Source organism: Dipodomys merriami, unplaced genomic scaffold (assembly GCF_024711535.1).
Source record: "Dipodomys merriami isolate MVZ:Mamm:240054 unplaced genomic scaffold, mDipMer1.0.p SCAF_11, whole genome shotgun sequence".
Lineage (NCBI taxonomy): Eukaryota > Metazoa > Chordata > Mammalia > Rodentia > Heteromyidae > Dipodomys > Dipodomys merriami.
In genome coordinates this window covers 40,671,867-40,690,840 of record NW_027202382.1, presented here as the reverse complement: position 1 = coordinate 40,690,840, position 18,974 = coordinate 40,671,867, and the positions used below count along the sequence as shown (strand labels likewise).

At 45.3% G+C, this 18,974-nt stretch overlaps 1 protein-coding gene across 8 annotated transcripts in view; it reads right to left on the bottom strand.

The window, feature by feature from the left end:
• Gapvd1 (GTPase activating protein and VPS9 domains 1) overlaps positions 1-17,842 on the bottom strand; it is a 102,340-nt gene extending 84,498 nt beyond the window's left edge. For 3 of the 8 annotated variants that reach the window (XM_070013586.1, XM_070013591.1, XM_070013623.1), the window contains exon 1: positions 17,130-17,270. The gene's annotated coding sequence lies outside the window, so the exon portion shown is untranslated. Of the gene's footprint in view, positions 1-17,129; positions 17,273-17,695 lie in introns of those variants that run through there. The other 5 variants (XM_070013568.1, XM_070013616.1, XM_070013577.1 and 2 more) reach the window with 4 other exon arrangements.
• Between the last annotated feature and the right edge of the window lie 1,132 nt (positions 17,843-18,974).

Genomic DNA, 18,974 nt, shown 5'->3' with positions numbered 1-18,974 from the left:
GAACTCTGGGCCTGGGTGCTGTCCCTCAGCTCTTCAGCTCAAGGCTAGCGCTCTACCACTTGAGCCACAGCGCCACTTCCGGCTTTTTTCTTTTTGCGTATGTGGTGCTGAGGAATCGAACCCAGGGCCTCTGGCATGCAAGGCAAGCGCTCTACCACTGAGCCACCTTCCCAGCCCCCGGCTTTCTTTTTATGTGGTGTTGAGGAATAGAACCCACGGGCTCATGCATGCAAAGCAAGCACTCTACCACTGAGCCACCTTCCCAGCCCAATCTGTTAGTTTTGACAGAACTTCATTTGGGCTTCCAGAGATATTTATTTCATTTGAATTTATATTTAAATACCATACAAAATGGAGAGAAGGTAGAGAAATAGGATCACTTGAACACTGTTAGTAGGAATGTAATTTTGTACAGTCACTACAGAAGACAATAAAAAATTTCCTCAAAAAATTAAAAACAGAACTATCACATGATTTAACAATCCCACTAGTGGATTTATACCCAAAGGAAGTTAAATCAATATATCGAAGACATACCTGCAATTCTATGTTTATTACAATACTATTCACAATAGCCCATATATGGAATTTACCTAAGTGCCCATCAGCAGATGAATGGCAAAAAAAATATGGTATATATACACAATGATATATTATTCAGACATAAGTAAAAATCCTGCCATTGCAAACCATGGGTGGAACTGGAGGTCATCATTTACAGGGAAATAACCAGGCACACCATGTTCTCACTCACATGCAGAATCTAAATAAGTAGGTCTTATAGAAATGAAAGAATAGGATGGTTGTTTCCAGAGACTTGGGTAGCTGGGGGAAGGAGACATACTGGTTAAAGCATACAAAATTGAGGTTTCAGATATCATAACAACTCCCCTCCTAAAAGCAGCAATTGTTCTGTTTGTTTTTTTTGGTAGATTGTGGGGCTTGAACTCTGGGCCTGGGCGCTTGTCCCTCAGCTCTTCAAGACTAGTGCTCTACCACTTGAGCCACAGCATCACTTCTGGTTTTCTAGTGGTTAATGGGAGATAAGAGTCTCACAGACTTTGCTGCCCAGGCTGGCTTTGAACCGTGATCCTCAGATCTCAGTCCCTGATAGCTAGGATTACAGGCATGAGCCTCTGGTGCCCAAATAAGCAATTGCTTTTTTTATGGCACAACTGTAGTAGAAATCCAATGCTCTTTCTGGCTTTCTCCTCACCTGTGGATGAAAAAACACAAACATAGCCAAGTGCCTATAATCCCAGTTCCTCAGAAGAATGAAATCTGAGGGTCATGGGTTGAAACCACACCTGGCAGTGATGAAGTCTGCAAGTCCCTTATCTCCAAAATGCAGGAAATGGAACTGTGGCTTGAGTGGTAGAGCACTAGTCTCGAGCACAAAAGCTCAGGGATAGCTGGGCACCAGTGGCTCACCTGCAATCCTAGTTACTCAGGAGCTGAGATCTGAGGATAGCAGTTCAAAACCAGCCCAGGCAGGGAAGTCCATGAGACTCTCATCTCCAATTAACCACCAGAAAACCCGAAGTGGTGCTGTGGCTCAAGTGATAGAGCGCTTGCCTTAAGCTGAAGAGCTGAGGGACAGCGTCCAAACCCAGAGTTCAAGCCCAATGAGCGACCAAAAAACAAAACAAAAGCTCAGGGACAGCGTTCAGGCTGAGTTCAAGCTCCAAAATTGGAACAAAACACACACACACACACACACACACACGCACGCACGCACGCACGCACACACACACACACACACACACACACATGGGGCGGGGGGCGGGGGGAGGACTTAATTCTTTTCCTTGGCACCAAGTGATACAGTGCCCAGCTGGGCATGCAAGTTGAGTAAGCTCAAGGTCCCTAGTTCAAACCCCAGTACTGGTAGGAGAAATATTTTCAAAGAATTTTAGAGAATAAATTTCAGCTTTGCAACTTAGGTAATTACAACTTACCACTGAGACCAGAAGAAAAATTTTTAATAGAATAGGTAAAGCATCCCTGGCTTTTTTGTATCCTCTCAAAATGTTATACTGCAGAGACTGGCAAACTGTATCTTGCTCTCCAAATGTAACCTGCTATCTGTTTGTGTAAGTAAAATTTTACTGAAATACAGCCATCTCATTTGGTTATATAATTTTCTGTAACTGTTTCCATGCCACAATGTCAAAGTTGAATAGCTGCCAGAGTCCATATTTCATATGGCCCACAAGCCTAAAATATTACTGACAAATGACAGAAGTTTGATAAACCTTGACAAGAGCAAGTACATCTACCAAAAAAGAGCATGGAGAGGAGGCAGACTGATAAGGTGAAACTTGTGAACTATAAGATATATTAGAACTTCCAAGGAGGCTACCCATATTATAAATGCTAGCTGTTATATCACAAACTTCTGTGACTCAAGAGTTATCTAAAGGGCTAAGAATGTGGCTTACTGATAGAGTACTTGCCTACCATGCATGAAGCCCTGGGTTCAGTTCTTCAGTACCACATAAACAAGAAAAAGCTGGAAATGACACTGTGGCTCAAATGGTACAGTGTTAGCCTGGAGCAAAAGAAGCTCAGAGACAGTTCCCAGGCCCTGAGTTCAAGCCCCAGGACTGGTAAAAACAAAATAAACCAAAGGACAGTCTAAAACAATTGAAATTATAAGTCAAAATCCATACAATAAACCAGATGCTGGTGGTTCATGTCTGTATCCTAACTATCTGGGATGTCAAGATTGGGAAGATTGAAGGTCAGGCCCGGCAGGACGCTTGTGCTGCCTTCTCAACTGAAAGCTGGATGCAGCAGCATGCACTTGTCATCCTAGCCACATGAGAAGCTGAGGACTGCAGTGCCAGATCAGCTCAAGCTGACCTGTAATCCAGGCTATTTAGGAGGCCAAGATGTGAGGACTGTGGTTCAAAGCCAGCAAATAGTAAAGTCCTTGAGATTCTTATTTCTAACCACCAAAAAGCCAGAGGGAAGCTATGACCCAAATGATAGAGTGCCAGTCTTTGAGTGAAAAAGCTAAAGGCCAACATCAGGCCCTGAGTTCAAGCTCTAGTATGGACACTAAAATCAAAACCAAATAACAATAAAAGTGCAAAAAAGGGCTAGTAGGCTGGCTCCAGCAGTAGAGCAACTGCCCAGCAAGCAGGAAACCCTGAGTTTAAACCATAGTACCAGAAGAACAAACAAAAAACAGTATTACCATATTTAAACACAGAGATACACAGTTGGTCCTATCCAAAGTATATTTTTTAAGTCTTATACATACTAACCAAGTTCTCAGTACTTTATTTTTTTTTCTTTTTTTCTTTTTTTTTTTTTTGTCGGCCGTGGGGCTTGAACTCTGGGCCTGGGCGCTGTCCCTCAGCTCTTCAGCTCAAGGCGAGCGCTCTACCACTTGAGCTACAGCGCCACTTCCGGTTTTCTAGTGGTTTATTGGAGATAGGAGTCTCACGGTCTCTCCTGCCCGGGCTGGCTTTGAACCGCGATCCTCAGATCTCAGCCTCCTGAGTAGCTAGGATTACAGGCGTGAGCCACCAGCGCCCTGCTAGTTCTCAGTACTTTAAAGAGTAATATAACAAGCTCATAGATAGGTATACAATCTTGAAACTGTATAATCTTTCTGAAATACTACTTTTTTCTACTGAATAACAAGGAATTAGAAGACCCTATGTATATAATCCCATCTCCTAAATAACACTGTGATCTTCTATATAAATGCAGGCTCTTGGGCTGGGAAGGTGGCTCAGCGTTAAAGTGCTTGCTTGCATGCATGAGACTCTCAGTTAAATTCCTCAGCACCATATAAGCAGAAAAAGCTAGAAATGGCACTGTGGCTCAAGTGGCAGAGTGCTAGCCTTGACCTGAGGGACAGTGCCTAGGCTCAGAGTTCAGGCCCCAAGACCAGCAAAAAATAAACAAACAAAAATAAACAAATGCAGGCTCTTTGATTCTTTTTAATGCTGATAGATGGGATTTTTTCTGGGGGCAGGTAAGTCTAGTAACCAATATTGTCCAAAGGACTTCTACTTGTATCAGCTGCCACCTTCCAACTTGGAATCACAGGACTAAAATAGCTCTCTGTTGGAAAAGGTTAGGGCATACTTAAGATCACCGTCTTCCTCCCGGTCAGTCTGTCAACACTATTAAGTTGAGAATGTCATCTCAATGGCCTCTTTCCTGGTGTCTCCTGGTTGTTATGAAGGTAATCTTCATAAGGCACAAATCTCACCATCCAACTCTCCACTGCCTATAGGATAATGTTCCTAATCTGCATGGCATCAAGCCCTTAACCATGAAGTCCCTCCTTTTGTTTTTTTTTTGTTTTTTTTGTTTTTTTTTTGTCGGTCGTGGGGCTTGAACTCTGGGCTTGGGCGCTGTCCCTCAGCTCTTCAGCTCAAGGCGAGCGCTCTACCACTTGAGCTACAGCGCCACTTCCGGTATTCTGGTGGTTTATTGGAGATAGGAGTCTCACGGTCTCTCCTGCCCAGGCTGGCTTTGAACCGCGATCCTCAGATCTCAGCCTCCTGAAGTCCCTCCTTTTGTATTTCCTACTTCATTTGCCACCATTCTCTTACTTCCTGAAGTCCAGATGTTGCTGCTACATTATATCTAACGTTTGTAAAAGGCTATGGTATATGCCTTGGAGGCCCATTATGTAGAGTGATATGGGTATAACAGAACCTACTTCACAGGATCTGTTCATAAGATTGTGACCATTAAATGGGTTAAGATGTGTAAAGCATGGGCTGGGAAGGTGGCTCAGTGGTAGAGCGCTTGCCTTGCATGCTCGAGGCCCTGGGTTCAATTCCTCAGCACCACATAAGCAAAAAGAAAAAAGCCGGAAGTGGCGCTGTGGCTCAAGTTGTAGAGCACTAGCCTTGAGCTGCAGAGCTGAGGGACAGCACCCAGGCCCAGAGTTCAGGCCCCACGACCGGACCAAAAAAAAAAAAAAAAAAAAAACATAAACAGAAAAGTCCAGAAGTGGAACTGTGGCTCAAGTGGTAGAATGGCTAGTCTTGAGCAAGAGAAGAGGCTCAGGGACAATGCCCAAGCCCTGAGTTCAATCCCAGGACTGGAAAAAAATACATGTGTGTACATGTATGCATATATATGTGTGTGCATACATGCAATTGTACAATTTGTATAGACATCACACATGCTTGAATGTGTATATATACACATACATTTACACACACATTTTCACATCAAAATTAACCAAATAACCCAGAAAAATCTAAAATTTTCAGTGGCTGGGATGTAACTCAATTGTACAGATTTTGTCTATAAATGCATCAAGGTCAGGTGCTGGTGGCTTTGTCTATAATCCTAGCTACACAGGAGGCTGAGATCTGAGGATCCCAGGTCAAAGCCAGCCCAGGCAGGGAAGCTGAATTAACCCCCAGAAAACTGTAAGTGGCTCAAAGTGAACTCAGAGCACTAGCCTTGAGTGAAAAAGCTCAGGGACCACAACCGACACCCCTTGTCCCTCCTCACACACACAAAATAAAGCATCAGACCTTAGGTTTGCTCTCTAGTATGCCCAAAAGGCAAATATAAAATCCTTGGAACAGGGCTGGGAATGTGGCTTAGTGGTAGAGTGCTTGCCTAGCATTCAAGAAGCCCTGGGTTCAATTCCTCAGTACCACATACACAGAAACAGCCGGAAGTGTTGCTATGGCTCAAGTGGTAGAATGCTAGCCTTGAGCAAAAGAAGCTCAGGGACAGTGCCCAGGCCCTGAGTTCAAGCCCCAGGACTGGAAAAACAACAACAAAATCCTTAAAATATTCAGCAAATTCCTGTGATTTCAGCATCCATATGTTTTGAGGAAGCTTTGGTCTGCTGGATAAACTTAGCTTATTCCATAAACACAGTGGGTACACAAAACAACTAAATGTAGAGCAAAAGGAGAACTCTGACCTGCTACTGCTGAGCTGTACATAAATACTTGTAAAGCCTGTTCTAAGATCCAAAAGTCCACTCTCAAAATTAGAAAAAAAAAAGATGTAAACAGCAGGCTATTTTATAACATTTTATTAATTTATCAGAATGGTATTTAAAAAAAAAAACAGGCAGCCGGACACCGGTGGCTCACACCTGTAATTCTAGCTACTCAGGAGGCTGAGATCTGAGGATTGAGGTTCAAAGCCAGCCCGGGCAGGAAAGTCCGTGAAAGTCCAATAAACCACCAGAAAACCAGAAGTGGTGCTGCAGCTCAAGTGGTAGAGTGCTTGCCTTGTGCTGGAGAGCTGAGGGACAGCGCGCAGGCCCAGAGTTCAAGCCCCAGGACCGACCCCCCCCCCAAAAAAATACAGGCAAGGGCTGGGAAAGTGGCTTAATGGTAGAGTGCTTGCCTAGTATGCATGAAACCCTGGTTTCGATTCCTCAGTACCACATAACCAGAAAAAGCCAGAAGTGGTGCTGTGCCTCAAGTAGTAGAGTACTAGCCTTGAGCAAAAGAAGCCCAGGGACAGTGCTCAGGCCCAGAGTTCAAGCCCCAGAGACTGGCAAATAAATAAAATACTTTGTTTTAGAGGAGTAAAGATGCCAAAGTTAGATTCCTGGGATTCCAAAGAAGCTAGTGAAGATGACAGGTTTTTTTTTCTTTTTTTAAGACAGGATCTTACTATATAGCCTAAGCTGCCTAATGCTTGCTAAGAAGTATAGGTTGAACTTGACCTCACAAATCTCTTGCCAAAGTACTATGTCACAACACTGTCTATGAAAAAACAATGTCTATGAAAAGAATTTGTATATATCCTCTTCTTAAATTTTTCTGATCTAGAAATCCATATTTGTAAACATATGATCTATCTTGAGTGCTGTAATTCTTAGATCTATTGAATTTTATGAAGTAGGTAGCTCAGAATGGTTTGAATATACATTAGTCTATATCCTAAAAGCTTAAAAAAATTAAGTATTCTGGCTGCTAATATGGCTCAATGGTAGAGTATTTGTTAAAATACATAAATAAAAAGTACAGCATGGGGGCTGGGAAGGTAGCTCAACGGTAGAGTGCATGCCTTGCAAGCATGAGGCCCTGGGTTCGATTCCTCAGCACCACATAAACAGAAAAAGCCGGAAGTGGTGCTGTGGCTCCAGTGGTAGAGCGCTAGCCTTGAGCTGAAGAGCTGAGGGACAGTGCCCAGGCCCAGAGTTCAGGCCCCATGACCAGCAAAAAAAAAAAAAAAGTACAGCATGGTGGCATGTTCCTGTATCCCAGGCTGAGGCAGGAAAATCCCTTGATTATATAAATTTGAGACCAGTCTGGCTAGTACAGAAAGGAGAAGGAAGAAGAGGAAGGAAAAGAAGAGGAAGATGATTCTTATTTTGGGGAAGACACTGTGTCTCTGATACTGGAAAAAGCAGAAAGGATAATATACCTTGACTAGTTTTGACCTTTTAGATTTTTGTATAGAAAAACCACAGGTTAACATACAAATATTCACAGCAATACAACATAAATTTGTGAAAAAAAATAATTGAACATGTTTGACAACATTCCTCTCACTTTTCTCATGTGGGAATACTGGCATTGCGCATGAGCAAGACCAAGCAAGCACCTTTGCGAATAAACATGACAGATATGTGTAGTCATTGTATTTCTTTTCAGTCTTTTTTTTTTTTGTCGGTCATGGGGCTTGAACTCTGGGCTTGGGCGCTGTTCCTGTACTCTTCGGCTCAAGGCCAGAGCTCTACCACTTAAACCACAGCTCCACAGCTCCACTTCCGGTTTCCTAGTGGTTTACTGGAGATCAGAGTCTCACGGACTTTTCTGCCTAGGCTGGCTTTGAACTGTGATCCTCAGATCTCAGCCTCTTGAGTAGCTAGGATTACAGGCGTGAGCCACCAGCGCCTGGCTTTCTCTTTGCAGTCTTAACAGTATGCTTAAAGCCTTACTTTGCTTACCAAAAAGTGGTGTATAAAAACATGTGCAGGGCTGGGAAGGTGGCTAAGTGGTAGAGTGCTTGCCTTGCATGCATGAGGCCCTGGGTTCAATTCCTCAGCACCACATAAGCAGAAAAAAAAGCCAGAAGTGGTGCTGTGGCTCAGGTGGTAGAGTGCTAGCCTTGAGCTGAAAGCTGAGGGACAGCGCCCAGACCCAGAGTTCAGGCCCCACGACCAGCAAAAAAAATAAAAACATGTGCAGCATAGTTTGGGGCATGCAGTTCAATGATAAACCATTTGCCTAGTCTTTTCTCAGCATGTGTAAGGCCCACATTCAATTCATAGCACCAAAACAATAAAATAAGTTTGCTGAGTACCAGTGGCTTATTTCATTTTTTTTTGTTTTGTTTAGTTTTGTTTTTTTGGGTCCGGTCGTGGGGCCTGAACTCTGGGCCTGGGTGCTGTCCCTCAGCTCTTCAGCTCAAGTCTGGCTCTCTACCACTTGAGCCCCAGCACCACTTCGGGCTTTTTCCTTTTTGCTGATGTGGTGCTGAGGAATTGAACCCAGGGCCTCAGGCATGCAAGCAAGCGCTCTACCACTGAGCCACCTTCCCAGCCTCCCAGTGGCTTATTTCTATAATCATGGCTTCTCAGAAGGCTGAGATCTGAGGATTGCAGTTCAAAACCAGTCCAGGCAGTTAAGTCTGTGAAACTCTTATCTCCAATAAACCACTCAGAAAATCAGAAGTGGCGCTATGACTCAAGTGGTAGAGTGCTAGCCTTGAGCTGAAGAGCTGAGGAACAGCACCCAGGCCCAGAGTTCAAGTCCCCAAACTACCAAAAAAAAAAAGAAAAAGAAAAGAAAAAAATAGTTCCGCCCAGATATAAATATTTACTAGGATTCTGGCTCATCTACATATTTAAAGTTAAGCCAGGCATCAGTAGATCATGATTGTAATCCTACTCAGGAGGCTGAGGATCATGGTTCATAGCCAGCTAGACAGTAAACTCCATGAGACTCATCACCAATTAATCACCAAAAAAGCTGAAAGCTTGGGGCTGGGAAGGTGGCTTAGAGGTAGAGTGCTTGCCTTGAATGCATGAGGCCCTAGATTCAATTCCTCAGCACCACATAAGCAGAAAAACCCTGAAGTGGCGCTGTGGCTCAAATGGTAGAGCGCTAGCCTTGAGCTGAAGAGCTGAGGGACAGCACCCAAGCATAACCAACCAAAAAAAAAAAAAAGCTGGAAGCTGAGCTGTGACTCAAAGCTAGTACTCTACCTCTTGAGCCACAGCTCCTCTGTGGTAGTTCAATGGAGATAGCAGTCTCACATTTGAGATTTTTCATTCAAGTACTAGACTTCCTGAATCCTATAAAAGGAGTTCTATTTGTATCAAACATTAAAAATAAAATCTTTTAGCCAGGTGCCAATGGCTCATGCCTGTAATCCTAGCTACTCAGGAGGCTGAGATCTGAGGATCGCAGTTCAAAGCCAGCCCGGGTAGGAAAAGTCTGTGAGACTCTTATCTCCAATAAACCATTAGAAAACGGGAAGTGGCACTGTGGCTGCTTAAGTGGTAGAGCACTAGCCTTGAGCAAAAGAAGCTGAAGGACAATGCCCGGGCTCTGAGTTCAAGTTGCATAACTGGCAAAAAAGAAAAAGAAAGAGAAAAAGAAAAAAAGAAGCTCAAGGAATATACTCAGGCCCTGAGTTCATGCCCCAGTACCCCACCACCACCATACACACACACAAACCTTATACAAGCCAGGCACCAAAGATGGTTCATGCCTATAATCCTTGCTACTCAGGAGTCTAAGATCTAATGATCAAGGTTTGAAACTAGCCTGGGCAGAAAATTCTTATCTCCTATTGACCAACATGAAGCTGGCAATGGAGGTATGCTCAAGTGGTAAAGGGCCAGCCTTAAGCCAAAAACAAAAAAAGGGAGGGGTGCCTGAGTTCAAGCCCCAATACTAGAACAAAAGAACAAAATTAAACTAAAAAAAACAACCTTCTACAAAGATTAATGCGTGTATGTCAGTGTGTGTGCACACGTGCTGGTCATGAGGCTTGAACTCAGGGCCTAGACACTATCCTTGTGCTTTATTTGCTCAAGGCTGTCACTCTAGCATTTGAGCCACACCGCCACTTTCTGGTGATTAACTGGAGATAAGAGTCTCATAGACTTTCCTGCCTCAGATTCAAACCATTATCCTAAGATCTCAGCTTCTTTTTTTTTTTTTTTTTGGTAGTTCATGGGGCTTTTACTCTGGGCCTGGGCGCTGTCCCTCAGCTCTTCAGCTCAAGGCAAGCGCTCTACCACATGAGCTACAGCGCCACTTCCGGTTTTCTGGTGGTTTATTGGAGATAGGAGTCTCAAGGTCTCTCCTGCCCGGGCTGGCTTTGAACCGAGATCCTCAGATCTCAGCTTAAGTAGCTAGGATTACAGGCTTGAGCCACTGGCACCTAGCTAAAGTTAATTTTTTAATTAAATAAGCTGCAGGATATCACTTTTAAAGAGTAATCAATTTCAAAAAAAAAAAAAGTCAATTCATATTGTCACAATTTCTGGAATGCTACTACCAAGTGTAGCACTTTGTAAAGTGGTAAGTGCTGTGTGCCATCTTCTGAAGAGCAGCTCACAAACCTTGGCAGAGCCGGCTGGGTGACATGGGAGGTGTTGGCAATGTCAGTGCCCAAGAAGGCACCAATAGAGGACTTGTTTTAAAGTCTGAATGTGGTACAAGGTGAAAGAATACAAGTAGCTTTAGAGATGGAGCACCAAAAGAAAACTACCAATTACAGAGTGAAAGTCATGTTCCTGATACTCTTCCTTCAGTGTTACTAGATAAGAGACATACATGTTATGTATGCCACATGAGAGGAAGAGATGGTTTGGGGAGAGTCAGATAACTTACAAAGTAAGAGATAGTCAAGTGGACACCGAAGCCAATATTCTTCATTTCTCTATGCTGTTCTTCTAGTTCTTAAGTATACTAACCTGAGGCTCTCTGGGAGTAGTGAATTCACTGCAAGGAGATCTGGGAAGGTGCTGATCCTCACTGTCCCACAATGAATTCATGGTTAAAATGGAGAGAAAAGCTAAGTGGCTCAGAGTGTTCAGTCTTTTTTCACCTCAAACTACCTTTATAATCATTCCCATAGTTGCTACCTTTCATGGACCTAGTATACTAGCCCCTCCACAAAAGACCCACATGTTCTTTTACTCACTGTAAATTCCTCTCTCCTGTCTTTGTTTTCTCTACCTGGAGGTTTCTACAATACCCCTATAGTTACATACATCAATGAGCCAGGGCCCATTGAAATACTGTCTTTCTCACTGCATTCCCTGACCCCTCAGTCTCCCATTAGGAACAATATTTTGACCCTTTAAATAGACAAGTACCTCTGTTAAGAAATCATAGGCAGCCAGGCACCAGTGGCTCATACCTGTAATCCTAGCTACTCAGGAGGCTGAGATCTGAGGATCACGGTTCAAAGCTAGCCCAGGCAGAAAAGTCCCCATCAGACACTTTATCTCCAATTATCTACTCAAGAGCTGGGAGTGGCACTGTGCCTCAAGTGGTAGAGTACTAGCTTAAGCACAAAGAGGCTCAGGGACAGCACCCAGGCCCTGAGTTCAAAATCCAGAATCCACCAGAAAGAAAGAAAAGAAAGAAAGAAAGAAAGAAAGAAAGAAAGAAAGAAAGAAAGAAAGAAAGAAAGAAAGAAAGAAAGAAAGAAAGAAAGAAAGAGAAAGAAAGAAAGGAAGGAAGGAAGGAAGGAAGGAAGGAAGGAAGGAAGGAGAGGGGGGGAAGGAAGGAAGGAAGGTAGGAAGGAAGGAAGGAAGGAAGGAAGGAAGGAAGGAAGGAAGGAAGGAAGGAAGGAAATAAATCATAGGCAGGCACGGTGGTATGTAGCTGTTATCCCACTTATACAGAAAGCATAAATAGGAGGGTTGCACTCTACTCTGGATGGGGAAAAAAAGGAGAGACCCTATTTGAAAAATACAAACCGGGCACCAGTGGCTCATGCCTATAATCCTAACTACTCAGGAGGCTGAGATCTGAGGATCGAGGTTCAAAGGTAGCCAGTGCAAGAAAGTCTATGAAACTCTTATCTCAAATAAACCACTAGAAAATCAGAAATGGTGCTGTGGCTCAAGTGGCAGAGTGCTAGCCTTGAGCTGAAGAGTTGAGGGACAGTGCCCAGGCCAAGTTCAAGCCCCACAACCAACCAAAAAAAAAAAAAATTAAAATCAAGGGGTTAGAAATGTGGCTTAGTGGTAGAGTGTTTGCCTAGCATGATGCCCTGGGTTTGAATCCTTAGTACCATATAACAGAAAAAGCTGGAAGTGACACAGTGGCTCAAATGGTAGAGCACTACCCTTGAGCACAGAGAGGCTCAAGGAAAGTGCCCAGGCTGCTGAGTACAAAGTCCAGGACTGGTGAAAAAAGAAAATCAATAGCCGACAATAAGGAAAGGAAAAGGTGTAAAGAATAATTTAGCACTTGGATTCAACTTTCCAGAAATAGCTGTTAACATTGTCATAGTTACTTCTAGTCCAAGTCCATAAAAAAACAAATAATACCATATCATCCCCTTTGTTACCATCTTATTCCTTTACAGATACTATGAAATCACAAAGTACGATCAAACCATTGTCACTAGGAATTGCAAATACAGTCTCCAATAGTACCTGTAACTAATTTACAGTCTATTAGCACTGAGATCTGACAATTGCGATTCAAAGCCAGCTGGGGCAGGAAGGTCTGTGAGAATCTTTTTTTTTGTTGGTAGTGGGGCTTGAACTCTGGGCTTGGGCACTATCCCTCAGCTCTTCAACTCAAGGCGAGCATACTTCCGCTTGAGCTACAGCGCCACTTCTGGTTTTCTGAGTGGTTTATTGGAGATAAGAGTCTCAAGGCTTTTCCTGCCTGGGCTGGCTTTGAACCCTGATCCTCAGATCTCAGTCTCTTGAGTAGCTAGGTTTACAGGTGTGAGCCACAGGGGCCTGGCTTGTGAGACTCTTATCTTCAATAAACCACTCAGAAAATTGGAAATGGCACTGTGGCTCTAGTGGTAGAGTGCTAGCCTTGAGTTAAAGAGCTGAGAGACAGTGCCAAGGCCCAGAGGTTCAAGCCTCATGACCTACAAAAATAAATAAATAAATAAATAAATAGGATTTTATTTTGGGTTGGGAATGTGGCTTAGTGGTAGAGTACTTGCCTAACATGCATGAAGCCCTGAGTTTGATTCCCCAGTACCACATAAACAAATAAAGAAACAAAACAAACAAACAAAAGGTAGAAGTAGCACTGTGGTTCAAATGGTAGAATGCTAGCCTTGAGCAAAAAGAAGCTAGGGGACAGTGTCCAGGCCCTGAATTCAACCTCCAGGATTGGCACCATAAATAAATAAGAAAGAGCCGGGCGCTGGTGGCTCATGCCTGTAATCCTAGCTACTCAGGAGGCTGAGATCTGAGGATCGCGGTTCAAAGCCAGCCCGGGCAGGAGAGACCGTGAGACTCCTATCTCCAATAAACCACCAGAAAACCGGAAGTGGCGCTGTAGCTCAAGTGGTAGAGTGCTCGCCTTGAGCTGAAGAGCTGAGGAACAGCGCTCAGGCCCAGAGTTCAAGCCCCACGACCGACAAAAAAATAAAATAAAATAAAATAAAATAAAATAAATAAATAAATAAGAAAATAAAATTATCGGGGCTGGGAAGTTAGCTCAGTGATAGAGTGCTTGCCTTACATGCCTGAGGCCCTGGGTTCAATTCCTCAGCACCACATAAGCAGAAAAAGAAAAAAGCTGGAAGTGGCTCTATGTGAGCACTAGCCTTGAGCTGAAGAGCTGAGGGACAGCGCCCAGGCCCAAAACTCAGGCCCCACAATCGGACCCAAAAAAAAAAAAAAAAAGAAGAAAAGAAAAGAAAATTATCATTTTTGCCACATTTTCACCAATTCCTTTCAGACATTTAAAACTTTTAATCAATCTGATGTGAAAAGTGTTGTATCATTTATTCTGATTTTCATTTCGTTAATTACTAATTACACTGATTATAATTAAATGGTAAAACTAGGATGAGAATGTGGCTTAGTGGTAGAGTGCTTGTCTAGCATTCAAGCCTCAGGACTGGCAATAAACAAACAAATAAATAAATAAAACTTGCACTAATGTCGTTTTTAAATTTTCTTTTCTTTTTTGACAGAGGCAAATCTATGACCCTGAACATACAGAATAAGAGAATTAAGAAATAATGCGTCAGTATTGGGTGAAAGCTGAAATTCAAGAGTCACAGTATGAGACCCACAAGGGCTGCATATATGGAACACTATCTTCAAAATCAAAACACTGAAGGGGAAAAAAAAAAAAGCAAGAATATTCACATTCCTTCATTACATCACAGAAAGCTAACCAAATGTACATGACAGCATGTTCTAAGAATAAAATCTCCATATAAAACCAAATGCCCATAAAAACACGAGGAAATAATTTCCTAACTTTAAAAAATACAAGATGAAAAAGTTCCAGTACAATTATTTTGTAAGACTTAAAAAGATGAGCCAAGGGGCTGGAAAGGTGGCTCAGTGGTAGAGTGCTTGCCTAGCATGCGTGAGGCCCTGGGTTCGATTCCTCAGCACCACATAAGCAAAAAGAAAAAAGCCAGAAGTGGTGCTGTGGCTCAAGTGTTAGAGTGCTAGCTTTGAGTTGAAGAGCTGAGGGACAGTGCCCAGGCCCAGAGTTCAGGCCCACGACTGGACCCAAAAAAAAAAAAAAAAAGATGAGCCAAATGTCGGTGGCTCAAGTCTATAATTCTATCTACTCAGGAGGCTGAGATCTGAGGATCTCAGTTCAAAGGAAGCCCAAGGAAGGAAAGTCTGTAAGACTCTTATCTCAGATTAACCAACAAAAAGCCAGGATTCAGGTGGACCTGTTGCAACAATGAGAAGTACAAAATGTCATGTCAAAACCAGCTTTACAATGTCGGTGTGGGTGGGGGGAGGGGGTTATGATTGGGTGGGGGGGAGGGGGGAGGCTGGGAAGGGAGGTGAAGGGTAAACAAAGGAGGAGGCTGCAATGCTTGGTAAGAAATGTATGCATTATCCTGCCCATGTAATTGTAACCCCTCTGTACAGTATGTTCTCAAATAAAATAAAATTAAATTTAAAAAAAAAAAAAAGCCAGAAGTGGAGGATCTGGGAAGGTGGCTCAGTGGTAGAGCACTTGCCTTGCATGCCTGAGGCCCTGGGTTCGATTCCTCAGCACCACATAAGCAAAAAGAAAAAAGCCAGAAGTGGCGCTGTGGCTCAAGTGGTAGAGCACTAGCCTTGAGCTGAAGAGCTGAGGGACAGCGTCCAGGCCCAGAGTTCAGGCTCCACGACTGGCAAAAAAAAAAAAAAAAAAGCCAGAAGTGGAGCCATGGCTCAAGTGGTAAAGCACTGGCATAAAGCAAAAAAAAATTCTGAGGGCAAGCATCCAGGCACTCAGAACTGGCACCAAAAGCAAAACCAAAAAAAAAAAAAAAAAAAAAAGAGTATTATTCCCAGAAATTAGTGCTTATAAACTAGCTTATTTAGAAAAAATTTATTTAGGGGCTGGAAAGGTGGCTCAGTGGTAAAGCACTTGCCTTGCATGCATGAGGCCCTGGGTTCGATTCCTCAGTACCACATAAGCAAAAAGAAAAAAAGCCAGGAAGTAGCGCTGTGGCTCAAGTGATAGAATGCTAGCCTTGAGCTGAAGAGCTGAGGGACAGCGCCCAGGCCCAGAGTTCAGGCCCCACGACCGGACCCAAAAAAAAAAATTTTTTTTTAAATTTACTCAGCACCTAGCATGTGCCAGCCCTTACTACAGTACAGTAGTGAAAACAAAGTCCCTACTATCATACAGCTGACATATAAGAAGGGAGAAGACTAAAATAGTAAACAGATACATGCTATAAACTAAAGGACCAGAGGACAAAGAATGACAAAAGCAGCTGGGCACCAGTGGCTCACACTTATAATCCTTACCTACTTAGGAAGCTGAGATGTAAAGATCATGGTTTGAAGCCAGTCCAGGCAGACAAAGTTCCACAAGTCTCATATCCAATTAGCCAGCAAAAAAGTCAGAAGTGGAAGTATAATTCAAGTGGCAAAGTGCTAGCCATGAGTGAAAAGACTGAACAAGAGCTCAAGGCCCAAATTCAAACCCCAGTACCAGCATGTACATGTACAAAGATAAAAACAGAAAAACCTCTCTCTTATTGCAAGCCCTACTCATATTTATACTAGGGTTTGAACTCAGGGCCTAGAGATTCCTAGGCGAATGTTTTACCAGTGAGCCACAGGTTCAACTCATCTTTTTGGAGATACAGTCCAGAACCTCCATTCTCTAGATTTCCGCCTCCTGACTTGCTAAGATTACAGCATTACAGCACTAGGTGTTTTTCTTTTCTTTTTCTTTTTTTTTTTTTTGGGGGGGGGCAGCAATGGGGTTTAGACGCTGAGCCTCACTCTTGCCAGGCAGGTGCTCTAACACTTGAGTCATGCCTCCAACCCGTGTCAAATTTTTAAAATAAAAACAGATTCTTCCTTTGGTCTGGCGCTCATCTTCACCTGTCACTATGTGCTCCTGCTGTTAATGCAGCATTAGACCTAGAATCCGGTTTGTTTCTAAGTGACGGCTTGACAGGCCTGCACCCATTACAATTCTGGCAGATAATAAAAGGCAAAGTTGAGGGGAAAGAACCGGACACGACCCTTGGTCTCCAGCAGCAAGGAGAGCGACGCGGAGCGGAGCGCACGTTTGAGCTGGATGGGCCGGCTCACACTCGTGGATCCAGCTTGTCAGGATTCCCGGTGCACCGCATTCCCGGTGCCTCCACGCGGCCCTCGGGAGACGTTCTGCGGCTTCCCGCCGGCCGGCCGCACCCCTCCCCACCTGCTGGGGGCTCGGCCCAGGCCCCGGCGATGTCGCCCGTGTCCGCGCGTCCCCCTTCCCCCCCACGCGCCCCTCCCTCCCGTCCTCCCGGGGCCGGCCGCCCGGGCCCCCGCGCGCTGCCACACCTCTCCCTCCCGGCCTAACCGTGAGGCCCACCCCGGCCTCGCTCGGCGTGTGGAGGGTCTAAGGCCCGGGGGTCGGCTGCCCCGGTCGGCGCGACGGTCGGGAAGAGGCGGCGGCCCTAGGCCGGGGCAGCCGGGCGACTGGGCTCCGAGCCGCGCACTCCTCGCGGGCTGACCCGGGACGCGCACTCACCAACGGGCGCATGAGGAAGAGGGCGCCGAGGTCCCCTCCGGACAGCCAGCCGCTTTGCCTCGGAGCCCGTCGTCCTCGCCGCGAACTGCCACCGCCGCCGTCGCTCGCCGCTCGGCTTCCCTGCGTCCTGCGGCGGCGCTGCCGCCACGCCAGTGCGCCTGCGCGCTGCCGCGGGGGCCCCTGGGATCGGTGGTCCGGCGGGCGGCGGCCCACGGATTCCGGGCAGCGAGTCCGAGGCTGCTCCCCGGGCCCGGACGGGGTCGCCTCCGGCACCCCTCCCCGCCCTCGGCGGTGCCACGCGTGGAAAACTGCCGGAACAATTACGTGTAAAATGAAAATCGAGAGTCTGGCTTGCCCGGGACGTTGTCCTAAGGATTCACGCGCGCGCGCCTCTCCCCCGACCCCAGTTGGATAACTGGTTTGGGTGCCGTGTAGATCCTCAGAAACCTGCTTTCCTAACTCTCTTCTTATCAAATGTTGCTTGTTAACTTGACCCTCCCCTGGGCGGTGCATCTAATAGTTAAATAACTCGATGTGCTCGGAGGTAAAGTTAGCAGGGTACAGACCTTCGCGTGGGAGACACCTGTCCAGAGGTGTCCGGGGCCCGCTTCCGCCCAGGCAGGACTCCCCTGAGGTCCCCGTGGAGTCGGAGGTCCGCCGACTTCTGCGTCCACTCCGCCACCACCCAGCGGCTGCACCCCGCTCTGCTGTTGGGCAGAGCCCTGGGTCCCAAAGTTCCGCCTCCTGCTAGCGAAATCTGCTTCCCTTTTTCTTCTTCCATCGCTGGTAGGCTGCTCAGAGCAACGGAAACCGCTTCCTACATGACAGCCCTTTAAAAAATGTTTTTTCTTAATCCAGGCGCCAGTGGCTCATGCCTATTAATCCTAGCTACTCAGGAGGCTGACATCTGAGAATTCAGGGTTTTTTTTGTTTTTGTTTTTGTTTTTTTGGGGTCCGGTCGTGGGGCCTGAACTCTGGGCCTGGGCGCTATCCCTCAGCTCTTCAGCTCAAGGCTAGCGCTCTACCACTTGAGCCACAGCGCCACTTTCGGCTTTTTTCTTTTTGCTTATGTGGTGCTGAGGAATCGAACCCAGGGCCTCAGGCATGCAAGGCAAGCATTCTACCACTGAGCCAACTTCCCAGCCCAGAATTCAGATTTGAAGCCAGCTGAGGCAGACAAATCCCAAGAGACTCCAATTAGCTAGCAAAATACCAGAAAGGAAGTCATGGCTCAAGTGGGAGAGGGCCAGTCTTGAACAGAAAATGCTAACTAAGCAAGAGCTTGAGGCCCTGAGTTCAAGCCTCAGTAGTGACACCATTTTAAAAAAAAGAAAGAAAAGGCAAGAAACCGGGCACTGGAGGCTCACGCCTGTAATCCTCCTCAGGAGGCTGAGATCTGAGGACTGCCGTTCAAAGCCAGCCTGGGAGGAAAAGTCCATGAGACTCATCTCCAATTAACTACCAGAAAACCAGAAGTGGCACTTTAGCTTAAGTGGCAGAGCACTCACCTTGAGCAGAAAAGCTGAGAGACAGCGCTCAGGCCCAGAGTTCAAGCCCCATGGCAGACAAAAAAAAAACAAAAAAAACCCTACAAGATGTAGAAAGCATTTGTAGACTGAGCAAAAGGAACATATTCACAGTAGGCTCTGGAAGAGTAATGTAGATAGGCAGCACACAGGCCAGAGAGGATGGAAATGAAAGGCTTTTAAAGTTGAAAAATGATCCTGAAGAAACCACATGGTGGGTGAGAGGGAAAAGAGTATGGGGTAATCTCAAAAAGTGAAAGTTTGGGGGCTAGGGTATGGCTGTCCATTCCTATAATTTCAACTACTCAGGAGGCAGATA